The following is a 24,091-nucleotide window of genomic DNA, read 5'->3' on the forward strand; positions in this document are numbered from 1 at the left end:
GATCCCTTCCTTATATCTTATACAAAAATTAATTCAAGATGGATTAAAGACTTAAATATTAGACCTAAAACCATAAAAATCCTAGAAGAAAACCTAGGCAATACCATTCGGGACATAGGCATGGGCAAGGACTTCATGACTAAAACACCAAAAACAATGGCAACAAAAGCCAAAATTGACAAATGGGATCTAATTAAACTAAGGAACTTATGCACAGCAAAAAAAACTACCATTAGAGTGAACAGGCAACCTACAGAATGGGAGAAAATTTTTGCAATCTACCCATCTGACAAAGGGCTAATATCCAGAACCTACAAAGAACTTAAACAAATTTACAAGAAAAAATCAACCCCATCAAAAAGTGGGCAAAGGATATGAACAGACACTTCTCAAAAGAAGACATTTATGCAGCCAACAGACACTTGAAAAAATGCTCATCATCACTGGTCATCAGAGAAATGCAAATCAAAACCAAAATGAGATACCATCTCCCACCAGTTAGAATGGTGATCATTAAAAACTCAGGAAACAACATGTACTGGAGAGGCTGTGGAGAAATAGGAATACTTTTACACTGTTGGTGGGAGTGTAAACTAGTTCAACAATTGTGGAAGACAGTGTGACAATTCCTCAAGGATCTAGAACTAGAAATATCATTTGACCCAGCAATCCCATTACTGGGTATATACCCAAAGGATTATAAATCATGCTACTATAAAGACACATGCACACATATGTTTATTGCAGCACTATTCACAATAGCAAGGGCTTAGAACCAACCCAAATGTCCACCAATAATAGACTGGATTAAGAAAATGTGGCACATATACACCATGGAACACTATGCAGCCCATAAAAAAGGATGAGTTCATGCCCTTTGTAGGGACATGGATGACGCTGGAAACCATCATTCTGAGCAAACTATCGCAAGGATAGAAAACCAAACACCACATGTTCTCATTCATAGGTGTGAATTGAACAATGAGAATACTTGGACACATGGTAGGGCACATCACATACCAGAGCCTGTCATGGGTTTGGGGGGTGGGGGAGGAATAGCATTAGGAGATATACCTAATGTAAATGACAAGTTAATGGGTACAGCACACCAATATGGCACATGTATACATATGTAACAAATCTGCATGGCATGCACAAGTACCCTAGAACTTAAAGTATAATTAAAATAAATAAATAAATAAAAGTATTAGAACTGATAAATAAATTCAGTAAAGTTGCAGGGTAGAAATCAACATACAAAACCTATATGCCAATAGTGAACAATGTGAAAAGGATATTTTTAAAAGTAATCCCATTTACAATAGCCACACATAAAATTAAATATCTAGGAATTAACCAAAGATGTGAACAATCTCTACAATGACAACGACAAAACACTGATGAAAGAAATTGAAGAGGACACCAAAAAATGGAAAATCTTCCATATTCATAGATTGGAAGAATCAGTATTGTTAAAATGTCCATGCTACCCAAAACAACCTACAGATTCAATGCAATTCCTAACAAAATACCAATGACATTCTTCACAGAAATAGAAAAATAATCCAAAAATTTATATGCAATCACAAAAGACCCACAATAGTCAAAGCTACCCTAAGTAAAAAGAACAAAACTGGAGGAATCATATTGCCTGACTTCAAATTATACTACAAAGCTATAATAACCAAAACAGCATGGTTCTGGCATAAAAACAGACACATAGGCCAATGGAACAGAATAGAGAACCCAAAAATGAAGCCATACATCTGCAGTAAACCCATTTTCAGCAAAGGTGCCAAGAACATACACTGACAAAAAGACAGTCTCTTTAATAAGTGGTGCTGGAAATACTGGATATCCATACACAGAAGAATGCAATAGACTCCTATCTCTTGCCATATACAAAAATCAAATCAAAATGGATTAAAGATTTAAATCTTAAATCTCAAACTGCAAACTATGAAACTATTGCAAGGAAATATTGGAGAAAATCTCCAGGACAATGGTCTGAGCAAAAATCTCTTGAGCAATGCCCCACAAGCACAAGCAACCAAAGCAAAAATGGACAAATAGGATCAATTCAAGGTAAAAAGCACAGAAAAGGAAACAATCAACAAAATGAAGAGACAACCCACAGAATGGGAGAAAATATTTGCAAACTACCCATCTGATAAGAGATTAATAAAAAATATCTAATAATCTGATCTAAAAAATGGGCAAAAGATTGGAATAGACATTTCTCAAAAGAAGACATACAAATGGCAAACAGGCATATGAATAGGTGCTCAACATCATTGAGCCTCAGAGAAATGCAAATCAAAACTACAATGAGATACCATCTCGCTCCAGTTAAAATGGCTTTTCTCCAAAAGACAGTCAATAACAAATGCTGGGGAGGATGTGCAGGAAAGGACATGCTTGTACACTGTTGGTAAGAATATAAATTAGTACAATCCCTATGGAGAACAGTTTGGACATTCCTCAAAAAACTAAAAAGTGAGCTATCATATGGTCCAGGAATCCCACTGCTAGATACATACCCAAAAGAAGGGAAATCAGTATATAGAAGAGATATCTGCACTGCCATGTTTATTGCAGCACTGTTTACAGCAGCTAAGATTTGAAAGCAACCTAAGTGTCTATTGGCAGATCAATGGATAAAGAAGATGTGGTACGTATATACAAAGGAGTACTATTTAGCCATAAAAAAGAATGAGATCCAGTTATTTGTAACAACATGGATGGAACCGGAGATCATTATGCTAAGTGAAATAAGCCAGGCACAGAAAGACAAATATCACATGTTCTCACTTATTTGTGGTATCTAAAAATCAAAATAATTGAACTCATGGACATAAGTAGAAGGATAGTTACCAGACACTGAGAACGGTAGTGGGAAGGTAGCAGGGGCAGGGGGAGGTAGGGATGGTTAATGGGTACAATAAAAGAAAGAATGGATAAGACCTACTATTTTGATTCTGCTGAGAGAGTGAAAAGAGAAAAATTAAGAAAAAAAAAGGCCTACTATTTAATAGCACAACAGAGTGACTATAGTCAATAATAACTTAATTGTATACTTCAAAATAAAAAGTGTAGTTAGATTTTTGTAACTCAAAGGACAAATGCTTGAGGGGATGGATACCCCATTCTCCATGACTTGCTTATTTCACATTGCATCTCTGTATCAGGACATCTCATGTAACCCATAAATATATACACCTACTATGCACCCACAAAAATTTTTTAAAGTTGGAAAAAATAAAAAATAGGGAAATAGGTTTTATATTTTATATACATGCTTAATACATATTTATAAAGGAACTGTGATTACTTTTTTTTTTTTTTGAGCCAGGATCTGGCTCTGTCACCCTAGTTGGGGTGCAGTGGTGTGATCTCGACTCACTGCAACCTCTGCCTCCTGGCTCAAGCCATCCTCCCACCTCAGCTAGGACTACAGGTATGCACCACAGCCCAGCTAATTTTTAAAAAAATATTTTTTATAGAGACAGGGCTTTGCCATGTTGCCCAGGCTGGTCTTGAACTCCTGAGCTCAAGCCATCCACCCACCTCAGCCTCCAAAAGTGCTGGGATTATAAGTGTAAGCCACCATGCCCAGCCCCTGAGGTTACTTTTTAGACAATATTGAATTATCTCAATACCTTATCATCGGCTTAACCTTGTCACACAACCAGTATATCCCACAACCGACTGATTCTTGTTCACAATTCAAGAAATTATGTGTATTTAAGCAATGCTGTATTTACTGACTTTAAAAAAAAAAAAAGTAGTACATGAAATCAAGGGATTTCTGCCATTGAAGAAATGTAATGAACTGTTCTACAGAGAAAAGTTGGTGGCTGCCACTTTACTCTAGTGGTGAAGGGCACAGGACTTAGGAGTAAACTCATACAGACTAAATCCACTATAAATGTGACCTTGGGTGAGCTACTTCATAGGGGACTATTTCCTATCACACAATAGATTCCTCATGGTGTTGTTTAAATAACACATATAAATGCTTTAGCACAGACATTTGTTTTAACTCAATGAAAGAGGGCAACTTTCATTTTGAACCTTCTGTTCTTTAAATGTTTCTCTTTACATTCATGTAGATGTACATGCTTGCAGAGGAAAAAGAATACGAACACAAAATAGGTAGAAAAATGGAAAAATCAGTGACCTATGTGGAACAATTTGTGGAAGTTGAAAAGGCTTTCCTAGTAAGACGTATCTCACCAAAGGGGCCCAGGAGCAGTCTAGAAGCTCTAATTAAAAATTCAGTTTATTCCTCAGGCAAACCCCTGTGAACATGCATATATTTTAGAAGGAGATTAACCCATTAACTAGTAATATTTAGCATGGCACACTAAACAAATGCTAGTTTAACAGCTAGTGGCAGAATTCATCTTAGAGAACAGTCTCTGTTTTGTGACAAACAGAATTCTTATGTGCCAGGACTGATATGGAAAGAAAGAGTCCTTGGGGCACAGCTAGAATAAGGCAGGAATAACACAAAGAGGGCAAACTGTTCTGCATAAGAAAAGAACAAGGGCCAAGGTGGGTGGATCACCTGAGGTCAGGAGTTCAAGACCAGCCTGGCCAACGTGGTGAAACCCCATCTCTACTAAAAATACAAAAATTAGCCAGGTGTGGTGGCGGGCGCCTGACTTCCCAGCTACTTGGGAGGCTGAGGCAGGAGAATAGCTTGAACCCTGGAGGCGGAGATTGCAGTGAGCCAAGATCACACCACTGCACTCCAGCCTGGTCGACAGAGTGAGACTCCCTCTCAAAAAAGAAAAGAATAAGGATTTCAGGGCTGGGAGCAGGAGCCAGTCAGGGAAGACAAGTAGACTTGGAAGCAAAAGAAAGGAGACCCTAGGCTCTCCTCCCAGGCCAGAGAAGACTGCAACTGCCCAGTAGGAGGGATGGCCAACAACTTTTGAGGACAAAAATATCTCAAATTTTATTTTAAGTGGGGTCATGAAGCTGCACAAATATAATAAATAAAAGTATTATAAAATAAATAAAATTATTAAATTATTATTAAATAATTTTATTTATTATATTAGTGCAGCTTTATGACCCCAAACCTAGCGTAAGACTCTACACATAGCCCTGAATTGTCTGGACTTTGGGCAGTGAAGGGATTTGGATAATGTCCAGGAAGAAGGCACATGCAGAAACGGGCAGAAGATACAGAGTGGGCTAACTGCACAGCGGAGGAGACTTCCAGAAACAAAGATAGAATCCAACGGTCTAAGTCCAGAGCACAAGCTCTCCCAAGAGTTCTGGGGTAAGGGTGAAATGTGCAGGGAGGGGAAGGGATGCCTCCTTTCCCACCACATTTAGGATAAAGGGTTAAGTCCGTCTAATTACATCTCAAAGGATGAAGTGACCCAGCTGCCTGTTGGTTCCACTAACTCTCTTTCTTCCTAGCTCTCTAACAGCTACGGAAAAGCTGAAAGAAAGACACAGAGGGTCTAGCACCCAGGACTGACAAAAGGGGTTAGAGGAGAAAGCTGGGAGGGATGACACATAAGGGACATCAAATGGAGACACCTTAACAGAAGATAGTTATTATGAATAGAGACCGGGCATGGTGGCTCACATCTGTAATCCCAGCACTTTGGCGGATGGATCACTTCAGGTCAGGAATTCAAACCAGCCTGACCAACATGGCAAAACCCCATCTCTATTAAAAATACAAAAATTAGTCCAGCATGTCAGCACCTCTCCTGAAGCAGGAGAATCGCTTGAACCCAGGAGGCAGAGATTGCAGTGAGCTGAGATTGTGCCATTGCAACTTTAGCCTGAGCAACAAACTGAATCTCTCTCTCTCTCTCTCTCTCTCTCTCTCTATATATATATATATATATATTCTCTCTATATATATACACACACACACATATATATATATAATAGAGGGGGCACCTGTGGCTTGAACAAGCCCCGAAGAGATTACAAATTAGCATTTTAAATATTATTCACCTAAATTTAAATTTGGGTATATGTTATGTGGGTAAGTGATCAAATACCAGATTGCTTGTGATAAATTACTTAGAGATATTCAATCTGTAACATGACAAATACAATGAAAAAATACCAGGAAATTTTTTAATGAAAATGGCACTTTTCCCTCCCAGCAGTCTGTTTAAAAGAGTTAAATTAAGACATGAAATGATCATATTAGCCTTAATTCTTCTTATTTATTAATTGAACACCTTGGAAACATGCAGATAAATGTCCCACCTTGGAGAATTTAAGATAAGAGTGAATAGAAATGAAGAGAAATTACCAAGATTTACCAGTTCACACTCACAACCATCATGCTCTGTTTATTCAAAGGTGCCTACAGATGCCTGATATCAAATTAAACCTTTAATGTATTCTGATGTCAAGGGAGCTTACAATCATAAGGCCTGTTCTTAGGTTCACACTTGGGTCTTTGTACATAGTAGAGGCCATAAAACCAAGTAAACAGCAAAAGGCTGTTGTGAAACAAGATAAATGAGAGTTCCATGTGTTATCAAGAAATTCAAGCTGTTTCCTGTGATGAAAAATACATAGATATACATATTCACTATATTCTTAAGAATAGTAGTTCCACAATGCATTCATTTACAGGCATATTAATATGATAAAAGAAATGATGAAATTTGGTTCTTTGCCTGAAGAAAGACTTGTTATAAATAGGAAAGCTGGCCAGGTGTCCGGTGATCCTAAAAATAGGTAAGCTTCCACTGCGAAAACCATCACCACACACGAAATAATGAGAGAAACACAAGCTCACTTTATGGAAAACATCCACCAAGAAATAGCCAAAATAATTCCCTTCATTTGACCATAAACCTATCAAAACTTCATGGAATGTGGTTACATTATTTATGCAGTACCTGCATTCAGTAAACCTTACATGCTGTAGCATTCTTAAATAATGAGAGAGTCACACAGACAAACTGTCATGGGATTTGTTCTCTAATAGAAATTCAAGTATCAATGTAAATCTTCAGAATCCTGAGGAATTTTCTACTGAAATAAACAGCCACCAACACAGACTGACCTGGAAATAGCTTATAGCTCATTCCTCCTTGACTCCTCAAAACTTTTTTTTTTTTTTTGAGAAGAGTCTCACTCTGTTACCCAGGCTGGAGTGCAGTGGCACAATCTTGGCTCCCTGCAACCTCCACCTCATGGGTTCCAGCAATTCTCCTGCTTCAGCCTCCCGAGGAGCTGGGATTACAGGCATGCACCACAACACCTGGCTAATTTTTGTATTTTTAGCAGAGATGGGATTTCGCCATGTTGGCCAGGCTGGTCTTGAATTCCTGACCTCAGGTGATCCACCCACCTCAGCCTCCCAAAGTGCTGGGATTACAGGCGTGAGCCACCGCACCCGGCCAAAACATTTATTTTTTAAAATCGAACTACTTCAGTGTGCAAGAAGGAGTGTTATGAAAGAAAAAAAATCTAACTACTTAAAGTGAATCACTTTTATCCTTTAAAAAACAGAAATTTGTCCGGGTGTAGTGGCTCTCACCTACAATCCCAGCACTTTGGGAGGCCGAGGCAGGTGGATCGTCTGAGGCCAGGAGTTTGAGACCAGCCTGGCCAGCATGGTGGAACTCCGTCTCCACTAAAAATACAAAACATAGCCGGGTGCGGTGGCACATACCTGTAATCCCAGCTACTCGGGAGGCTGAGACAGGAGAATCATTTAAACCCAAGAGGCAAAAGTGGCAGTGAGCCGAGATCGCGCCACTGCACTCCAGCCTGGGCAACAAAGTGAGACTCTGTCTAAAAATGAAAAATAATAATCAAAAATAAAGGAATTCAAAAGGATTATAGTCAGATTCTGAGAGACTGGTACTCAGCTATAGGAACAAGGAAACAGCCATTTTTTAATGAAAAGTAGCCCAATATTAATGTGTGTCATAAAAACCTTTGAAATCTTAATCAGCATGATGTCATGGAAACTAAACCTATTTGATACCAGCAGATGTGACCCACTTTTTCTTTTTCATTGCATTTTATTTCCAGTCTGATGTTCAGGAATGCAGCGGTAGACTCTTGTCCTACCTCCTAGCAGTTTTGTCTGCAAAGAACTGTCTTCCCATCCACAGTCCTACAAAGAGCAAAATGTCAATGGGATGATTTTGACAAATAAATGACTTGTTTTGAAATACAAAACCAAAAGTTATAGCCAATAAACAATCAACTTAGTAACAAATGTTACATATTAAAAGTATATGCCAATGAAGGATAACACTCCTTATGGAAAAATAAAAGCTAGAGAGTTATAGGTGATATGCCAATGTTCTCTCATCATACTGCACAATATTATAATAATTAGGCTTTCAAAGGAATAGATGATGTTAGATGTGGAGGATAAGACTATATATTATGCCTTTTTTAAAAAGTTCATTTATTGTTGTATCACAAAAGTAAAGCTGTTTAACTTGTAGAGCAGCTATTTTGCTTAGGCCTTCACCTGTAATTTTTGAAATTTTTGAAACTGTGGTGCCATTACTTACCAACACGAGAAATGCACTTTATAAAGTGTAACTGCTCGGGTTGAGGGGATCAACAAGAGGATCAGATCTAAGAGAAACCTCTCCCAAAGCCTAGTCTTCACCCTTCCCCCACTATTTCCTTTGAGAAGGAAAGAGTAAATGTGAGCCTTGGGTACAAAATCGGCATTGTTTTATTTATTTCTTACTTTATTTCTTGATATAAAAAATGTGAAAAGCTTACACATTTCTAGGCAAAAAGCACACTTCAGGATTTTTAAAAATATAAGCAAAACATCTCTATGGGTATATAACAAGATCTGAGCATAAACTTTAACAGAACAAACTAAAACCTGCTAGCTTAACCTCTCTTGCTCCTGCCACAGACCATCCACCCACAGGTTCTCTTTGTTCACCGCATTCAGCAGCCTTCTCTGGAGCTGCTCGCCTGTCTACCCTGGAGTGAAAGAAGGCATAGTTTTCACAGTACAAAAGTACTCACATACTTTTGTACTCCTTCAACCAACATTTAAAAAGTAATATTGTACAAACATGCCAACTGTTTCTGTCTTCAGTTTATAATTTTAAATAGGCTGATTTCACTTTACAGAGTAGGAGAAAGAAAATCTAAGTCTGCAGTTCTTCATGTGAGGGGACTTCATGCTACAGGTGAACAGATATTGCCATCTACTGTTGAGAAAAAAGAAAATAGTTAAGCCAAAAGTTTTCAGCCTTCTTGAGGTTTTGACAGATCATAAATTTAAAGTGGAAAAAAATGACTTTATGACAGTAGTCAGTTTCTTTTTACTTATTCAGCTATTTAGCATTCATAAAGTAATTTGAGAACTAAAGAGAAGAAAAAGCATAATAAACCAGAAAACTTTCTTCCCTAAAATCAGAAAAATTGCTATGAGTAATTATTCTTAGTTTTGATTGAAGTTGAAAGCAAATCATGTTTTACTGGGTTCCATTTGGCCCACAATATTAGCTACCGCAATCGAGAAGAAATGTAAGTAATGTCTCTTTTTCATTATCTTAACTCCATTTCAAAATTTACCTTACAAATAGGTTAATTTGTTTTATCATAAAAATCACTGGAAACACTCATGGCAAAGTCAGTTTTTAACTTTACGTTTAGCTATTAATACTCTTTTGAAAAATAGAGTAGCTACCACTTAGCCTTCTTTAGGCCTCTAATAGTACATACCTAAGCTCAAATTTACAGAAAGCCCCTTTAGGGCAAAAAGCTACTATAAAAGCAATGCATCTGAGTCAGAGAACCCAGCCATGTTCAAACTCTCCCACTAGGAAAGGGAGACAGAGCTCTGAGCCTCAGATCAATCAACGTGAGGAATGACCTGTCTTTATTCTGGTGGCTGGTGTTGAGCTGGAGGAAATGATTTGGTGACCGAAATTCAGTTGTTTTTGCACATAAAAAAGTATTTTCCCCTCTAAAAAATATTTGTTTAACTCTGTCGACAGCCAAGCACCACACCACGTCCTGTAACAGCTATCTCGTAGTCGAGAGATGCGAATGTGAAGCGTAATGTGTGGATTGTGCGGAACAAGCCCCCAACGTGAATGTCTGTGAAGAAAAGGGAAAAAGACCTTTAATCTTTGCAGTGTGTTAGGCCAAGTATGAAAGCTAACTACACACTATGCACTCTGGAGGACGTGTCTGTGTGTGTATCTGTGTGTGTATCAAGGAGCTGATGTTTTTAAAATTGGTAACTGATTTTGCTATATTAACAGTTCTGGTTCCAACCACTATGACTTATTCTGCTGGCTTCGTTAAGATATTGCCATCATAACTAAGGCTGGTATAGCATTTACTGTTCATAAAGTGCTCTTATGCATGTCACAATTTGCTCATTTAACAAATCTGTACTAAATACCAACCCTGTGCGAGGTTCTTGCAAGCTTCAGGAATACAAAGCTAAAAGACAAGGTATCCCAACTTTCAAAAAGCTTCACAGTCTCTGGAGGTGAGAAGGGAGCAAACCTCACAGCTGGATTTTAAAACCAATGTGAGATGTCCTGTGATAGAAGAATGAAGGGGCGTTATGTAAAATGAAACACAGTATCTCTGTTTCTGCTTGGAGGGACACAGTCAGGATCTAGAAAAGCATAAGTAATCAAAAACTAAATAGCACATGATCTAGCAGAGAAGGGACATTTCCTGAAAACCACAGATCATTGTTGGATGCCACAGGCTCACTGGGTATCAGCAGGTGAGTCTGGTGAGGAAGTGTCAGGCAGAGATGTCCTGGGCATATATGCCTAGTGTCACATAGGGAAGGTTAAAAAAAAAAAAAAAAAAAAAAGATTATAAAAGGAAAGCTTACCAGCAGAGAAGCAGCAGAGTGTCCTCAATCCCCTGAACTCTCATCATCCCCCAGTTTCGGCCCTGTGTAGATGGGCCCCATGTTCATGGCTAACATTGCAGTAGAAAGGGACCCTGCCCTATAATCCTATAGGGAACAGGGAGCATCTATGCACTTGGATGTCCCGTGGTCAGAGAAGTGGCTTGATAGAAAGGGAGGGTCTCTGCAGCCCAGAAACTGGCATCCACCTGTTCTGATGGGCTAACTCTAACTTGCTGAGCCAACTTTCTACTCATCTACCAAAAACGGGAAGATGAGCCTCCAGTTCTATTGCTTCTAAGAGGAATGCAGAACAGGAACTGAATGAAGTTTCTTGTCTGCTGCAGCAAGGAGGTGATTCGAAACCGCAGGTGTCAAGGAACAAGCAACTGTTCTTGGGCAGAGAAGTAATAGGATCTGACTTACATTTTATTTTTTTAATTTTTTTTTGAGACAGAGTCTCGCTCTGTCACCCAGGCTGGAGTGCAGTGGCCGGATCTCAGCTCACTACAAGCTCTGCCTCCCAGGTTTACGCCATTCTCCTGCCTCAGCCTCCCAAATAGCTGGGACTACAGGCGCCCGCCACCTCGCCCGGCTAGTTTTTTGTATTTTTAGTAGAGACGGGGTTTCACCGTGTTAGCCAGGCTGGTCTCGATCTCCTGACCTCGTGATCCGCCCGTCTCGGCCTCCCAAAGTGCTGGGATTACAGGCTTGAGCCACCGTGCCTGGCCTGACTTACATTTTAAAGAGGTCACCAGCATTGGTGAAATGCTGGGTGAAAGACAGGAGGTCAGCAAGGAGCTATTGCAGAAGGTCAGACTAGGGGGTTTGACCCAGAGCAGAGAAGGCGGGGAGACGCAGTCAGACTGGAGAGATGCTACACAGGGATGGAATGGACAGGACTTCGAGACTACTTAGATAATGGGGATAGGGGTAAAAGAAGGAAAGAACAGGGTCTCATAGGACCTGGTGTCTGACTGAGTGACAAGGTGGATTGGGGAAGACAGAGTAAGGAGGGAGAAAGAAGTCAATAAGGCTACTTTTTTCAACTTTTTATTTTGAAATAACTATAGATTCATAGGAAGTTGCAAACATAGTACAGAGAAGTTTCATGTACCTTCACCTCATCTCCCCTAAAAGGAACATCTTACATAATTATAGCACAATATCCAAAGAAGAGAACTGACACTGGTACAACATGTGTGTGTAGTTGTCATTTGATCACACCAGTTGATTTCTGTAACCACCAATTCAATTAAGATACAAAACTATTTCATTGCCTGGAAGATCTCCCTCATGCTACCCCTTCACAGTTACAGCCCCCTTCCCTCCACCACCCCTATACCCTGGCAGCCACTAATCTATTCTCCATCTCTACAATGTTGTTATCTTGAAGATGTCATGTAAACTGAATCATTCAGTGTGTGACCCTGTGTGGTTGGTTTGTTTCACCTAGCATAATGCTGGAAGTGCACCCAAGCTGTTGCATGTATCAATAGTTTGTTTTTTATTGCTGAGAGATATTCCATGGTATGGATGTATCACAGTTTGTTTAATTAGTCACCCATTGAAGGACTTTTTTTTTTTTTCCAGTTTGGGGCTATTAAAAATAAAGCTGCTGTGAACAATTGTGTAAAGGTTTTTGTATAAACATAAGTTTTCATTTATCTGGGATAGATGTCTAGGAGTATGATTGATGGGATATATTGTAAATGTATGTTTAGTTTTTCCATACATTTAATAAGGCTAATCTTTCAAGTTAAGTATTATTTTGTCCCCATTTTAAAAGAAATGGGAATTATGGTGATTAGCAGTCCAGACTTTGGTGACAAGTAGACTTAGGGTTGAATCTGGCATTGCCATAATCAACTGTGGAATTCGGCAAATTAATTAACCCTGATATAGTTCTATATCATTTTATCCCACATGTAGATCTTTATAACCTTTCAATGACTTCAGAATAGCACCAGAATAATTTCCTGCTTTATTGTACACAGAACCAGTAGGATTCCTAGGTATGAAATGCACAATTATGCCAGTTATCAAATAAGGAGAAAGGGAAGCTGGGCTGAATAGAACTGAGAATGTAGGAGAAAATGGAACAGTTTTTACTTAGGTTAAGATGAGCAGGGGATGTATTGGAGACCGTGATGGGATAAGAGAATAGGAAGTGGCTAAGGTTTGTAACCGGGCAAGTGAGTGTGGATCTAGAATAAGCCAGTCTCAAGGCTCATACAGTAAAAGAAATATGATGTGATGTGTGATTTGATAAAAGACTCCAGTTCAGCAAGGTTCTGGTTACTGGTAGTTTCTAAGCTACAGGTGTTGTGAGGGATTCAGAGATGAAAATAAAGGGAAGGAAGAAACATGTATGATCAAGTCAGCAAACATTATGACTCATCCTCTGTAGGTGGTTTAAGGCGAAGTTAAAAAATAAAGGTGTATCACGTTGACAATGGGATAGAACCATTTACAAGAAGCCAGCTCCAGGTGGGACTCTAGACAAACAGGAAAGATCAAGTAGAAGCAGCAATTTAGACAATATATGGCCGAGTTCAAGAAAGTCAACAGAAGCAACAAAGGGCAGAAATATGCCTAAGTTCAGGTAACCAGAGTCAGCTATTGGGAGGTCAGCAGAATTATGGAGCAAGTGGGGTGCATGAATCTGATTTTAGAAAACAGACTTTTTGCTTATCTATTTTTTGCTGTCTGCTACTCCTGTGAAGCCCTGGGCCTTTGAGTATCAGTTCTAGCCAGGAAGAGCTCAAAGACCTGCCATAGTAGCCTATGTTTGATGAGAATAAAAGATTGAGATTACCTTACATAAGATTAGTAGAGGCTAATGTATTGGTTAGGATGCTTTTGACTGCAATAACAGTTAGACACAACTGAAAGACCCGCACATGATAAAGAAATATGTAATGTGGCGAGCGAGGTGGCTCACACCTGTAATCCCTTTGGGAGGCTGAGGCTGAAGGATCGTTTGAGCCCAGGAGTTCAAGACCAGCCTAGGCAACATAGCGAGAACCCATCTCTACTAATAAAAAACAAAAATAGCCCCGTGTGGTGGCATGCACCTGTAGTCCCAGCTACTGGGGAGGCAGAGGCGGGAAGATCTTATGACCTCAGGAGTTTGATGCTGCAAGTGAGTCATAATTGGGTCACTTTACTCCAGCCTGGGCAAGAGTGAGATCCTGTCTCAAACAAACAAGAAGAAATTTATAGGCTGGGTGCAATGGCTCATGCCTGTAATCCTAGCACTCTGGGAGACTGAGGCGAGCAGATTGCCTGAGCTCAGGAGTTTGAGACCAGCCTGGGCAACATGGCAAAACCTCATCTCTACTAAAAATACAAAAAATTAACCAGGTGTGGTGCATGCCTGTAGTCCAGCTACTCGGGAGGCTGAGACAGGAGAATCGCCTGAACCCAGGAGGCACAGGTTGCAGTGAGCCGAGATCACAACACTGCACTCCAGCCTGGGCAACAGAATGAGACTCTGTCTCCAAAAAAAAAAAAAAAAATTATAATATGACATAAAAAAGTCTAAGGACAGGGAATTCCAGAGCAAGTCAAACTAGCAGCAGAACAATAGCAGCAGAGCAAGTCAAGGACACCATCCATTCCATCTCCCTCTGTCATCCTCATACTTACCCTTGATTGCCACAGTATATTCTCAGGATAAATCTAAAATATTTCTTTTGGGGGTTTAGAATCAGAAAATTTAAAAATTGATCCTGGTTAGTTAAGTATTTTGGTTAGTTGAATTCTAACTGACTGAAATTCTTCTTTAGGTCTTTGTTGTTGTTGTTGTTGTTTTTCTTTTTTGTTGTTGTTGTTGTTGAGACAGAGTCTTGCTCTGTTGCCCAGGCTGAAGTGCAGTGCTGCAATCTCCATTGCAGCCTGCCTCCTGGGTTCACGCAATTCTCATGCCTCAGCCTCCTGAGTAGCTGGGATTACAGGCATGTGCCACCATGCCTAGCTAATTTTTGTATTTTTAGTAGAGACAAGGTTTCACCATGGTGGCCAGGCTGGTCTCGAACTCCTGACCTCAGGTGATCCAACTGCCTCAGCCTCCAAAAGTGCTGAAATCACAGGCATGAGCCACCGTGCCCAGCCTAGATCATTCTTTATATTTCATATCTTGTCCAAGATTTCATTCTAACATTAGGATCAGATCACTTTCATGGTTATAGATGAATGTCCTTTATTCCCATTCTCAGAACATGAAGGGATGACTCTAAATATTTCTTTTGAGGAAGTGGTACACCTTAAATTTGCATAGCAGTACACTTTCACATGGTTTGCCTAATCTAATCTTTACAAATATTTGTGACTTAGAGAGAGCAGATATTAATAGCCTCATTTTAGAGACGAGGAAATAAAGGCTGAAGTTTAAGTGAATTGCCCAAGGTCACTGAGAAACTACATGGCAAAACTGAGATTTAAGCCCAGATATTCTATCTTTCAATTCAGTGAAATTTCTACTTGTGGGGACAATAAATCAGATGTCTCTGGGCCAGTGCAAATTTCGCATATCAAGTCACAGTCTCCCCATTACTGCACTCATATTTGTTGAAACAAGAGTTGTTTGTTGTTGTTGTTTTGTTTGTTTTTTGTTTGTTTTTTGTTTTTTGTTTTTTTGAGACAGAGTCTCTCACTGTCACCCAGGCTGGGGTACAATGGTATGATCTTGGCTAACTGCAACCTCCGCCTCCTGGGTTCAAGTGATTCTCCTGCCTCAGCCTCCCTACTAGCTGGGATTACAGGCACCTGCCACCAAGCCCAGCTAATCTTTGTATTTTTAGTAGAGATGGGGTTTCACCATGTTGGCCAGGCTGGTCTCGAACTCCTGACCTCAAATGATACATCTGCCTTGGCCTCCCAAAATGCTGGGATTACAGGCGTGAGCCACGGTGCCCGGCCAAGAGTTGGTTTTTAAATTAGAAAACACAACCATTATAATTAAAACTGTGGGTGGGCTTCCAAAGGAGGAATCAGGTCAGATACTCAAGCTAATACTCTAATTTCAGTGCAATGGAAGAATGGCTGTGTCTTATCCCTTCCCACTCTACAACTAAACAGTGAAAAAGAGAGAAGTTTAATAAATAAAATGGAGCAGGAAGCTTGCAAGGACAGAGGTAGCATTGCTTAAGGGAGTGTGTCGCAGATCTTGCGTACCCTCAATTTATCCTATATAAAATTCAGTAATAGTAGCTATAATACAGTGTTTTGTACTAATAAAATAAGACAATCACTTTAAAACAATCAATAAATGTAGTTTGAGTATTAGAAGAATAAAGAAACTCTTGCACATGACCCAGGCTCTAACTTCAAAGAAAAAAGAAGCCATAAGATACGAACCCCCTTAACTCCCTACCATGAAATCTTTAAACTGACCTGTATCTGATGGCCCATTTCCTTCCCTTTTGCTCTTTTCTTTTCTATGGAAAATCCCTCTTCTGCTGTACTGCCTTCCTAGAAACCTTTCTCCAGTTCCAGTCATCAACCCTTTTTTGTTCTTCAGACCCCTTCCTATCACCACATAAACATGGTTATTCAAAGCACCCTCCCTCAACTCATTACCCTGTCAGCGAACTCCCCTATTTCTCTCCTCTCCTTCATAAACTAAAGAACTATCTCTATCTTCCATCTCTCCATCAATTCCTACAACTCAATTCTCAATCAACTGCATTCTGGCTTTCTGCCTCCCCAGTCCACCAAAACTACTCTTACTAATAGACATGATGACTATATAATGTATTGTCCAAACCGGAATTTTTGAAAATACTATTTAAGTTTTCCTCCCCTACCCATCGTTCTATGGCATAAAACCCTGTTCATTTCCTTCATACTCTGGAATTATAAATTTACTAGTTTACTTATCACTGTCTGTCTTCTAGTTTACTGCCAAACTTCGGGGATACTGAAGTTTAGTTGCCCTCGTGCCTGGCATTCCCAGCACCTGGCATAATTCTGACACGTAGCAGGAGCTCAATAATTCTTTATTGGATGAACAGATACATGAATAAGCAGATGAAAAAATAAACAATTACCTTGCAGAACACTTTCATAAAATAGTGGCATAAATACTATAAAATTGAAAATACTATAGCTGGATCTTTGTACCCTATTTAAAAAATCAGCAATGGAATCTCTGAGACAAAGGTTGGACAACCAAAAAAGATCAGAGTTAACACCAGGAAGAAGGTAAGAATGAGTGGGAAAAAGTCGAGAGAACTGGTGAATTCAAACCATTTCCTCTATTCTTCTCCTTTGATATTTGCTATCTGTGTAACCCTGTTTTAATTCCATATCTTGCACCAGAGAAAACTGCACTAATGAACAAGTAAAACAATCTTTCTTTTTTTTTTTTTTTTTTTTCAGATGGAGTTGCCCAGGCTGGAGTGCATGGCACGCTCTCGGCTCACTGCGACCTCCTCCTCCTGGATTCAAGCGATTCTTCTACCTCAGCCTCCCAAGTAGCTGAGATTACAAGCATGTGCCACCATGCCCAGCTAATTTTTTTGTGTGTATGTGTATTTTGTGTATTTTTAGTAGAGATGGGGTTTCACCATGTTGGTCAGGCTGGTCTTGAACTCCTGACCTCAGGTGATCCACCTGCCTCAGCCTCCCAAAGTACTGGGAACACAGGCGTGAGCCACGGAGCCCAGTTCAATCTTTCTGTTTAAGGAACACCATTCTGTCTGATAGAGAGGGGAGACCTATGAATGTGGAAGTCAAACACTCAGAAGGATTATCAACAGCAGTGCTATTTTTGCTATAGTCAGGTTGTTGCAATGAATACCAAAGAAAGATTTATTCCATAACAGGAATGACACTTTGGACAGCTATCAAATAACATTTACTTAATTATCTTTTTAACAGTCACTTTTTAAAGATTAACTTTAAGACAAATATTTAACTAGATAAATGTTCTCCTATCAGCTATACATCAATCACATGAATCTGTCTGTAATAAGCAACCAAATATGGTGAGAGCTACTGCTGAGAAAAGAAAAAGTGGGAGCGGGAGATGGAGAAAGGTGAGAGAACTAGGAGTTTTTATTATTGTATATCTCATTACTGAAAAGCTACACATTGGACACATACACAAAAAAGAAAAAGTCTTTCACCTCTGAGAATAAATATTCCAAGCATGCTCTGTGGTCCCAACTTCCTTTTTTTTTTTTTTTTTTTTTTTGAGACAGAGTCTCTCTCTGTTGCCCAGGCCAGAGTGCAGTGGCGCAATCTTGCCTCACTGCAACCTCCGCCTCCTGAGTTCAAGCGATTCTCCTGCCTCAGCCTCCCAAGTAACTGGGACTACATGCATGTGCCACCATGACTAGCTAATTTTTTTGTATTTTTAGTAGAAACATGGTTTCACCAAGTTGGCCAGGCTGGTCTTGAACTCCTGACCTCAAGTAATCTACCCACCTTGGCCTCCCAAAGTGCTGGGATTACAGGCGTGATCCACTGCACCCGGCCCCCAACTTCCTAGTTTTGGGGCCTACATCCCGAATACCATAGAGCTGTAAACAAGATTTGTTCTGCCCCCAGAATGACAGCCCTTGTGCCTTTCCTATTTAATATTACAAATAATCACAAACCATGTCCATGGTATTTGGTAGTTGCAAAAGGTCTCAAATAGGAGAAAATGTACTTGCAAATATAGCATCTGAAAGCTGCATGTCCTATCTTTACAATGCCATCTGTCACTGTATCCAGGGAGGAGGGGTACAAACTGGGAGAAGAGCTGGTCCCAGAAGTCTCTGAGGCATGCCTCCTGTGTTGTAGAGAACATTTCCTTCTAGGACAGAAGCCACCCTAACCTCTCTTCTAGGACAGTGCCACAATACAATTGTTTGGTAAGATAGCAATCAGATAGCAGTCATGCCAATTTTCCTACATCAGTTAAGGTTCTTCTGAGTGAAGCAACAAAACCCCTGACTCTAACTGGCTAAAACAATCAAGGCGATTCATCAGCTCATGTATTTGAAAAGTCCAAAGGCAGGGCAAGCTCACGCATTTTGAAAAGTCCAAAGGCAGAGCTCCGCCTCTCTTTCTCTGTGTTTCCCTGGGCTTTGCCCTTCTTTGTGAGTTGACCCTGTCCTCAAACTGGCCTCCCTCTTAGTTGCAAGTGACTGATGGGAGGAACACTGGTTACTTACGTCTTCATTCCCATTAAAGGGTAGGAAACTCTTACTTCACTCAGCCATTAAACTGAAGTTCAGCACTTTGTTCTGATGAAGCCATCCCAGAACCAATCATAATGGCAAGAGAGGGGATTAGAACCATCCTTGGATACAGGCAAGAGTCAATCCGTCCCACCTATGATGCATGGCTGCAACTGTATGCAGGAGGAGGGTGTGATGCAGGAGAGGCACCATCATCTATGTATCCAGCCTCTGCATTGATACCCTTGACCCCCATGACTTAATACTACACACACACACACACACACACACACATACACACACACACACCTCTGAGAAACAGACTCTGTGTTTTTAGCCATTATCTCTCTCCCTACCATCTTTACCTCCTGCTTTGTCAAAACTTTTGGCAGGGAAAGCAAGGCAGGAAAGAAGATGAGAAAAGATAAGACAGAGAAGATATAATGTGTCCTTCATTTTAGTAGTAGAAGGACTCTGGAAAAGATTGAAAGATTCAATCTGCATAGCTACTCAAGGTTTGCAGCTGTGGCCAGATCTAGTCCTGTTGACAACCAGATATACACAGTGATCAAGATAAATTCTGTTTTGGGAAATTCTAGAAGAGAAAGTAAAATAGGTAGATTACCCAGAGGTACTATACAAATCTGGACAATTCTCCTTCAAACCAAATACTACCCTTTGGGTTAGTCATGTACTCTTAGTAATTAAGTAAAGGAACAATCTAAAAACATAAAAAATTCTGTGCATAATTATTCGCCACAATAGCAGTAAAAAAATTGAAAACAAGTTAAATATTCATCAGTAGGTGAAGTGTTACATAGATTATGATATATCCATTAAATGGAACATTAGGAACAATACTAAATAATGGTTCTGAAGGCTCTGTAATAACATGGAATAATATTTACAATGTATTACTAAATTAAAAAACAGAATTTGACATATAAGTGTAAAATATACATATAAAAAGAGACTGGAAAGAAATGTAATAAATAATGACTTGAATTTTACTGAAATGTGATTGTTTTCTATTTCTCACCTTTTTGTGATATTGTCACATTAATTTTTGCAACTGAAAAACATTAGAAAGCACTATTAATTGTAGATATCTACTTAGCATTTGCCTCTGTGCTGGTGAAATCATAGTTACAATTAGCTGGTCTGTTCTCTGCCACAACAGCACTCCATCATGCATTCAACAAACAATTTTTGAGCACCTCTTATGTACTAGGCACCTGGGATCTATCAGTGAGCTCAGTGAATTAGGTTCTGCCCCTATCCTTATAGCCCAGTGAAGAACACAGATAAGCAAATAATTTATTGCAAATTAGGAAAACATGTTATAAAGGTAATCAACAGAAGATCATAAGAGGAGGGGTAACCTGCTTCAAAAGGGGGTCAGAGAGGATTCTGAGGAGGTGGTATCTAAGTTGAGACTTGAGGAGGAGAGAAGGGGCCAGGAACTATGAGTGCAATTGAAGCAGAGAACCCAGGATGAGAGTTTGGTACAAAGGAGGCTGGTGTGGCTGAAGCACAGTGCAAGAAGAGAAGAGAGTGTATTAGTTTGTTTTTACACTGCCGGTAAAGACATACCCGAGACTGGGAAGAAAAAGGGATTTTATTGAACTTACAGTTCCACATGGCTGTGGATGCCTCAATCATGGTGGGAGGCAAAAGGCACTTCTTACATGGTGGCAGTAAGAGAAAATGAGAGAAGCCGCAAAAGTGGAAACCCCTGATAAACCCATCAGATCTCATGAGACTTATTCACTATCACGAGAATAGCATGGGAAAGACTGGCCCACATGATTCAATTACCTCCCCCTGGATCTCTCCCACAACACATGGGAATTCTGGGCGATACAATTCAAGTTGAGATTTGGGTGGGGACACGGCCAAACCATATCAGAGGGGTAAGCAGGGGGCCAGATTATACAAAGCCTGGATAAGAATTTTGGATTTTATTCCAAGTGCAACATGAAGTCACTTCATGTTGTGTACAGAAAAAACATGGCTTAGTTAACCTTTTAATAAGATCACTCTAGTTTCATTGTGAAGAATTAATTGGTAATGGATGGGAGGCAAGATAAGTAGAAAGACCTGTCAGGTCTTTGTAGAAGATGGTGAACTGGGCTGGGGCGGTGGCTCACGCCTGTAATCCCAGCAATTTGGGAGGCCAAGGCGGGCGGATCACCTGAGGTCAGGAATTCAAGACCAGCCTGGCCAACATGGTGAAACCCAGTCTCTACTAAAAATACAAAAATTGCCGGATGTTGTAGCACGTGCCTGTAATCTTAGCTCCTTGGGAGGCTGAGGCAGGAGAATCACTTGAACTCGCGAGGCAGAGGTTGCAGTGAGCCGAGATCACACTACTACACTCCAGCCTGGGCAACAGAGCAAGACACTGTCTCAAAAAAAAAAAAAAAGATGGTAAACTGGATTAAGGTAGTGGCAATGAAGCCAAAGTGGGAGGATCACTTGAGGCCAACAGTTCAAGACCAGCCTGGGCAATAGAGTAAGATCCTGACTCTCAAAAAAATTGTTTTAAAAATTAGGCTGGTGGTACACATCTGTAGTCCCTCTGTTTCTCACCTTTTTAAAATGATATTGTCACATTAATTTTGTAATCAAAAAAAGTAGCATTATTAATTACAGATTACTTAGCAGTTGCCTCTGTACTAACTCCGAGCTCAAGTGACCCTCCCACCTCAGCCTCAGGGCTGCAGTGAGCTATGTCACACCACTGCACTCCAGCCTGGGCAACAGAGCAAGACCCAATCTCAAAAAAAAAAAAATAAATAGACCAGAGGATACAGAAAGGTGCCAGGAGAATGAGACATCAGCAGTGGTACCCAGAAGACTGGTTTGAGCTATGGGGTGTAGCAGCGGCATTTACAGAAATGGGGAAAGGGAGGAAAAAATAGATTTGGGGGTAAAATGAAGAATTTAGTAAATTTAAATAACCTGAGACAGCACCATATAATTTGCTTATAGACTCCTCTCTCTCCAGGAAGACCTTTAAGGGTGAGGAATATATTTCACCTTTGAAGCCTCAACATTCATGAACAATACAACATGTTGCAGACTACGTATTTAGTGTTTGTTAAATGAACATCACAACTTTGCAAGTAGTTCATTCATTCCAGTATAATAAGATTCTAGTTATTGTGAAAGGCCATTTAAACAGTTTTCCTTACCAAGGAAAAGTTGATAGATGATTAATTTTCCTTTAACTTAAAAAGAGAATGAATGTGATTTAAAAAAATTTTTTTTGTTTGTTTAGTTTTCTGTAAAGTAAAATAGCAGTTAAAAGCTTAAACGTGCGTGTTTACATTCTTGGGCCTGCTACTAACCTTCTTCAAGTGATTTTACCTCCCAACGTTTCAGTTTCTCCGTTTGCAAAAGGGAGATAATAGTGGTTGCCTTATCTCACAAGGATGTCATGAAAATAAGTCAGATAAATTGCTTTGCCCTTCTTGGAGAGGGGCTCTAGAAAGTAAGCATTATTAGATATGATGATGAATACCCACAACTTCAAAGATATTTTTAAATTGCCCCCCACCCCCTGCCCCCAAGTCTTTGAACATGTTAAGCCTGTGAATAGCACGGGGTTAGGTGTTTATACATTTCTGGCAAGCTTTCACCTCTTGTTAAAGCAGTAAATGGTCTTTGAACAAATGTATTTCTCATTCTTTGATAACTATGCTTCCTTGTTTGTACACTTGAAAGATGATTATAATCTGGCATATGAGGTCAAGTTGAACTCCTTGGTGCCATTACAGTTCAAATGTAGCTTTAATTTTTTCTTCCAACGTTGAAAATAAGTCACCCAGTTCACTTTAGCAAACTGCTCGCATTTTTTAAAAAGATTGTGGGGAATATAACTGTTTTTGCTACTCATATGTATAATGTTTTTCATTTTAGTTATAATATCCTCATTGATCATACAAAACATTCAGTATTTGTATTTCATTTTTGCATTTTTCTGTTTTCCTTAAATTGTTTTTAATAACTATAATTATGCCTTTTAACACTTATCTAGACAGCCGTAGTACACACATAAATATCACCAAAGTGAAAACCTAGGGCCCCAAGACAAAAAAAAAGATAGTCAAACATCATCTAGAGAAAGATTCTAGCTGCAGGTGTGCATCAAGTTCATAATTGGTGTTATTTTAAAAATTCACAAACCATTAGCACTTCCACTCTTCTCCATATATCTCTTAACTATATACCCAAGTCAAAACCACTTCCTGCTGAAGTCACTACAACATACCCATCAGAGCACTGTAAAATCATTACTTGCGAAGAGTAAGACAGGCTTCTCCTCTCGTTAATAGTACCAGTTGCTGTCATACACATTACTCATATATTCTCCCCACAACCACCCTTTAAGGGAAGTATTAGTACATCTCGTTGACATATGTGGAATGTAAAGTTGGGTGACTTATGCTAGATTCCCTTAGCTAGGTTAGAACAGGGTAAAAGTACAGGACCACAATAATACCCTTATTTCCATGTCTTCCTGTTTCCTTTGTATATCAAGGAAGAAATGAGAATTTGAGACAACACAAATGAAGACCATATATACTTTGATACTTACCTAGGAGGGGAGATATAAACCAGAGTAAAGGACAAATATGGGAAAAATTGCCTCATTTCCACTGAGTGATGGTGGAACCCTCTTCACATCCCATAAAGACTGACAGAATGGACATGAAAGACAGGCCCACCCCTCAGGCAGAACCACTGGAAGAAATACCCTAACCCCTATATGTGAAGGAGTACCATTACTACTTTCAGAATGTTATTAAAATTTAATTTTGAAACTTCTCTTTAGTGATATTCCCAGAAACCTATAAAAGATACCAACAGTGTAAACTCCTCTCAAATACATTTATTTTGAGTAGGCCTTAAACTGGTAGGATGGTCCAAACCCTCACCCTTCTAGGGAAAGCATTCAGGAATGCTCAAATTTGCCTAGGCCAAAGGTCACAAATTAATAGCCTATAATGCACCAGATTTTATCTCAAAAGGTTTTTTGACT

The 24,091-nt window shown here is 39.6% G+C and overlaps 1 protein-coding gene across 15 annotated transcripts in view; it reads left to right on the forward strand.

The window, feature by feature from the left end:
- Positions 1–24,091, forward strand: part of SEC62 (SEC62 homolog, preprotein translocation factor) — a 332,886-nt gene that overhangs the window by 70,820 nt on the left and 237,975 nt on the right. Inside the window, exon 1 of one of the 15 annotated variants that reach the window (XM_050780006.1) lies at positions 1,042–1,045. The exons of 12 other annotated variants lie outside the window; for them this stretch is intronic. The gene's annotated coding sequence lies outside the window, so the exon portion shown is untranslated. Of the gene's footprint in view, positions 1–1,041; positions 1,046–8,575; positions 8,580–11,693; positions 11,698–24,091 lie in introns of those variants that run through there. 2 more of the 15 variants (XM_050779992.1, XM_050780013.1) reach the window with 2 other exon arrangements.

Source organism: Macaca thibetana, chromosome 2 (genome assembly GCF_024542745.1).
Source record: "Macaca thibetana thibetana isolate TM-01 chromosome 2, ASM2454274v1, whole genome shotgun sequence".
NCBI classification, from domain to species: domain Eukaryota; kingdom Metazoa; phylum Chordata; class Mammalia; order Primates; family Cercopithecidae; genus Macaca; species Macaca thibetana.